Source organism: Zea mays, chromosome 10 (assembly GCF_902167145.1).
Source record: "Zea mays cultivar B73 chromosome 10, Zm-B73-REFERENCE-NAM-5.0, whole genome shotgun sequence".
NCBI classification, from domain to species: Eukaryota; Viridiplantae; Streptophyta; class Magnoliopsida; order Poales; family Poaceae; genus Zea; species Zea mays.
In genome coordinates, this window is record NC_050105.1 from 13,392,666 (window position 1) to 13,398,665 (window position 6,000).

The following is a 6,000-nucleotide window of genomic DNA, read 5'->3' on the forward strand; positions in this document are numbered from 1 at the left end:
ATTCTCAAACTTAAGGCTAGAAAGAGAGGCATTCCATTTTTCAATTTTAGCAATTAGACTAACATTATCATTTCTAAGATTGGTAACTGAATCATCACTAATGTTTGACTTCTCAACCTTAGCAATCAAATTAGCATTCTCAATTCTAAGGTTGGAGATAGTGTCATGGCAAGTACTCAGCTCACTAGTTAATTTTTCATTTTTCTCTACTTCCTGAGCATAAGCATTTTTAGTCTTAACATGCTTTTTGTTTTCATTAATAAGGAAGTCCTCTTGGCTATCCAAGAGTTCATCCTTCTCATGAATAGCACTAATCAATTCATTCAATTTCTCTTTTTGTTGCATGTTAAGATTGGCAAAAATAGTAAGCATGTTATCCTCATCATCACTAGAACTAGCCTCATCACTAGATGTTGCATATTTAGTGGAGGATCTAGATTTTACCTTCTTCTTCTTGCCGTCCTTTGCCATGAGGCACTTGTGGCCGATGTTGGGGAAGAGAAGCCCTTTGGTGACGGCGATGTTTGCGGCGTCCTCGTCGGAGGAGGAGTCGGTGGAGCTCTCGTCGGAGTCCCACTCCCGACAAACATGGGCATCGCCGCCCTTCTTCTTGCAGTACCTCTTCTTTTCTCTTCTCTTTCCCTTCTTGTCGTCGCCCCTGTCACTATCACATGATAATGGACATTTTGCAATAAAATGACCGGGCTTACCACACTTGTAGCAAACCTTCTTGGAGCGGGGTTTGTAGTCCTTCCCCCTCCTTTGCTTGAGGATTTGGCGAAAGCTCTTGATGATGAGCGCCATCTCCTCGTTGTCGAGCTTGGAGGCGTTGATGGGGATCCTACTTAGTGTAGAGTCCTTCTTTTCTTCTTCCGTCGCCTTGAATGCGACGGGTTGTACCTCGGGTGTGGAGGTGGTGCCTTGCTCGATGATTTGTTTGGAGCCTTTGATCATTAGTTCAAAGCTCACAAACTTTCCTATCACTTCCTCAGGAGACATTAATTTATATCTTGGATCACCACGAATTAATTGAACTTGAGTAGGATTAAGAAATATGAGTGATCTAAGAATAACCTTGACCATTTCATGGTCATCCCATTTGGTGCTCCCGAGGTTGCGCACTTGGTTCACCAAGGTTTTGAGCCGGTTGTACATCGCTTGTGGCTCCTCCCCTTGGTGAAGCATGAATCGACCGAGCTCCCCCTCGATCGTTTCCCTCTTGGTGATCTTGGTCACCTCGTCTCCTTCGTGCGCGGTCTTGAGCACGTCCCAAATCTCCTTTGCACTCTTCAACCCTTGCACCTTATTATACTCCTCTCGACTTAGAGAGGCAAGAAGTATAGTGGTGGCTTGGGAGTTGAAGTGTTGGATTTGTTCGACCTCCTCCGAGTCATAATCCTTGTCCCCTTTCTTCGGTACCTGCGCTCCATACTCAACAATATTCCATATACTTTTGTGGAGTGAGGTTAGATGATGCCTCATTTTATCACTCCACATTGAATAATCTTCACCTTCAAACATAGGTGGTTTGCCTAATGGAACGGAAAGTAATGGAGTGCGTTTTGAAATGCGAGGATAGCGAAGGGGCATCTTACTATACTTTTTGCGCTCATGGCGCTTAGAAGTGGCGGATGCCGATTCCGAGCCGGAGGTGGAGGGTGACGAAGAGTCGGTCTCGTAGTAGACCACCTTCTTCATCTTCTTCTTCTTGTCACCCTTTCATTGGGACTTGATGGAGGAAGAGGATTCCTCCTTATGCTTGTGGGCGGACTCCCTTGAGTGCGTTCTCCCCGAGCTTGTGGATTTGTCGCCGGTCCCGATCTCCCTCATGGCGGATGCTCCCGACATCACTTCGAACGGTTAAGCTCTAATGAAGTACCGGGCTCCGATACCAATTGAAAGTCGCCTAGAGGGGGGTGAATAGGCAAATCTGAAATTTACAAACTTAAGCACACACTACAAGCCGGGGTTAGCGTTAGAAATATAAACGAGTCCGAAAGAGAGGGCGAAAAACAAATCACAAGCAAATAAGGCAGATGACACGGTGATTTGTTTTACCGAGGTTCGGTTCTTACAAACCTACTCTCCGTTGAGGTGGTCACAAAGACCGGGTCTCTTTCAACCCTTTCCCTCTCTCAAACGGTCACTTAGACCGAGTGAGCCTTTCTCTTCAATCAAATGGGACACTAAGTCCACTACAAGGACCACCACAACTTGGTGTCTCTTGTTTTGATTACAAGTGAGTTGAACACAAGAAAGAAGGAAGAAGAAAAGCAATCCAAGCGCAAGAACTCAAATGAACACAATTGTCTCTCTCACTAGTCACTATTTGATTGGAATGATCTTTGGACTTGGGAAAGGATTTGATCTCTTGTTTGTGTCTTTGAATGAAGTCTAGAGCTCTTGTATGAGGTTTGAAGGCTGAAAACTTGGATGCATTGAAGTGTGGTGGTTGGGGGGTATTTATAGCCCCAACCACTAAAATAACCGTTGGTGGAGGCTGCTGTCGTATGGCGCACCGGACACAGCCACGTCATCCGGTCGTTGGGTTCTGACCGTTGGAGCTTCTGACAGGTGGGCCACCGGACAGTCCGGTGGTGCACTGGACAGTCACTATTCACTGTCTGGTGCGCCTTCTGGCGCTGCTCTGACTTCTGCGTGCACAGGCGCGCACTATTCACTTTTACTGTTCCGTTGCAGACGACCGTTAGCGCTGTGTAGCCGTTACTCCGCTGGCACATCGGACAGTCCGGTGCTGCACCGGACAGTCCGGTGCATTGTAGCGGAGCGGCTCCCAAAATTCCCGAAGGTGGCAAGTTCAGAGTTGGGTTCCCTGGTGCACCGGACAGTCCGGTGCGCCAGACCAGGGCACACTTCGGTAGTCTTTTGCTCTTTTTATTTGAACCCTTTCTTGGTCTTTTTATTGGTTTGTTGTGAACCTTTGGCACCTGTAGAACTCATAATCTAGAGCAAACTAGTTAGTCCAATTAATTTGTGTTGGGCAATTCAACCACCAAAATTCATATAGGAAAAGGTGTAAGCCTATTTCCCTTTCACTCCTCGACGCGGCCGTTGGCGCGACATGCACTCGAAGGTGCGGACCTCGTTGGCACGGTCGAAGAAGACCTCGACGCCCCGGCTGTAGATGCGCACGAGCACCTTGCGTGGGCCGTTGCCCTCGGCCTCGCCGCTGAGCCAGGTGATCCGGAAGACCTCGTTGGTCATGGCACCCCTGAGCTGGGACACGGCCAGCGCGCCGGGGTCCACGTCGCCGCCCTAGAGGTCCCCGGCGAGGCAGTGTAGGATGTTGGCGCTCCGCTTCAGCGAGGGTGCGGCCTCCCCGCGTGGTGGCGGGTCCGCGGCGGCCATCGACGCGTGGAGGGGCGCGAGTAGGCGACGACGATCTGCGGAGGCGGAGAAGACGCGTGAGTCACGTGTCGGTTTGAGTTTGATTTGATCGGAGAGGGAAATGCGATTTTGGGGGGCTTGGAATGCGGCCTGTCGCTGCCGGCTGTCGCGGAATCGGATCTAATTCTTCCGCGGAGGGGGAGCTAAGCGAAGGAGAGCGCTGATGGCGGAGAGGATGTCGGGGGAGGGCAGAACCGTGGTGGATGTGGACGCCTACGCTATATGCTTAAGAGTAGTAGAGATTTACAAGTTTCACAAGGGTAACACTATCTTTTCCCTCTCTTTCCATGCTGAACAAGCTTCCTGATTCTTCTTCTCTTGCTTTGTATATTGTTGCCTATGGAGTCGAAGCTATCTCCTTTGGCTCACGCCTTCACAGCAATTATACGTAGCCAAAGTTCCACAGCTTCGCCCCTTAATTTATAGGCTACTTTTGATGAAGGATAGCTTTTCTACTCCTTTACATCTTACCAGAAACACACCTTTTAGTTCGATAATATGGGGTCTTAAGGATCTTCGGCAATATAGATCCCCAATAGAGGATGTATTTTCATTAAGAGGAATGACTCTCCTTAGTCTCCAAGTGTTCTCCAAGTATACTTGCTAATACATCTTCCAAAGTAATGGCTCTTATTAGAGTTTTAGCACATGATTACTCTTATCATGTTGGATAGAGTCTTTGCCAATGCCGAATGGGATCAAGCGTTTGATAGCCATGTGCTTCACAATCTTTCTTCTTCTCTTTTGGATCATTGCCCGCTCCTACTCTCTAATCAAAGTGGCCCACAACATCCAAGCTCTTTTAGATTTGAGAATTTCTAGACTGTGCTTCTAGACTTTGTGGAGGTGGTGACGAAGGTCTGGTGCGCTTACTGCACACATCAGGATCCTTTCAATAGGCTCTACTACAAGCTACAGACTACAACAAAGGCTCTTAGATAATGGAGCTCCAATATAATCTTGGATGCTAAGGTTCAACTTTATATGGCTTTGGAGGTAGTTCATAGATTTGACATAGCATGGGAGATGAGAACTCTCCCCCTGGGAGAGGAGCTTCTAAGGTGTAAACTTAAGAACACAATACTTGGCCTTGCGGTCATCGAACATGCGCAGAAAAAGCAGGATGTCCATCTAAATATGATAAAGTTTGGGGATGCCAACACCATTTTTTCATTGAAGGATCACATCTAGGCATCGTAAAAATTTCATACAGTGCCTGGAAGTTAGAAATGATTGTGCAGCAACACATGAAGACAAGACCGCAAAAGTAAAATCTCATTTCGAAAAGTTATTGCGTCGTCCACCCACTCTAAAAATATACTTCAACTGGACGACGCTTGGTCTACAGAGTCATGACCTCTTTTCTTTAGATGTTCCGTTTTCTGAGTAGGAGATCAAAAGGGCCAATGATCTATTGCCCTCTGACAATGTGCCGGGACCTAATGGCTTCATAGGGCTATTTTTAAGATATGCTAGAACATAATAAAAGGTGATTTCCTAGAGGCGGCCAATGCTTTCCACGCTCTTCGTTGTGGCAACTTGTCGCTCATAAACACTGCAATGTTATCCTCATCCCAAAAAAGAGGGAGCCGAAAAAATGGGGGACTTCATACCAATAAGCCTAATCCATTCCTTCATAAAGTTCATTTCTAAAATATTGGCATTGCGATTATAGTCTCATATGAACGTGATTGTATCCACTTGCTAGAGCGCCTTCATCAAGCACAAGAGCATACACGAGAACTTTCTAGCTGTGTGTAACGTGACCCGCCATTTTCATACAAACAAGACCCCAACTCTTCTTATAAAATTGGACATTACAAAAACCTTTGATTCGATACATTGAGAGTATCTCCTCACTCTACTTGAGCATCCTGGCTACCCTATGAGATGGAGGAGATGTATTGCGACAATCCTCTCTACATCAACCTTAAGGGTGATCCCCAATGGCGTACCAAACCCTCCTATTTCACATGGAAGAGGCCTCAGACACGGTTGTAACACCCCTGGTGTTTAGCATATTCATTCATGGCATGTGCATCATAATGGCATTACCATGAGCATCATCAATCATATTATCACTTCCATTGAAACTATAAATTGCCACAAATAGTTGTGAAATGAACCCTTGCTTGCACCAGTAGAAAAACCTAGTTCTCTTAGACTTAGACTTTCTTAGAGTACTAGAGTGTTAGTAACCTCACTTAATTAATTTGAATTGATAATGCTTAGTATACTGACTCTTGAGTTCAGGTGATGATAGTTTCTTAAACTATATGTGATGATGTGATTTAGTGATTGTGTGCTTGATGAATGAAGTTTCTTCAAAAACCAAAAAGGAAATGGGAACAACCCTGATTTTTCTAAGTCTAATCTTATACCTCTTTTCAAACCTTAGCACGTTCAAAAATAAATAATATTCAAATCACATTGTCCCAATTACAAAAATTGTAGAGAATTACTTAGGGCACGCCCTGTAAAAGTTGGTAAACTTTTGAATCCGTTTGACATGTTTTGACACGGTTAGACGGTCGGTTTCCACTGTTTGGTGCCCTGCTGACAAACCCAAGTTTGAAGATCTATAATTCAAAA

At 45.8% G+C, this 6,000-nt stretch overlaps 1 pseudogene; it reads right to left on the minus strand.

The window, feature by feature from the left end:
* Positions 1–3,369, minus strand: part of LOC103642309 (uncharacterized) — a 59,807-nt pseudogene extending 56,438 nt beyond the window's left edge.
* Positions 3,370–6,000: the final 2,631 nt, after the last annotated feature.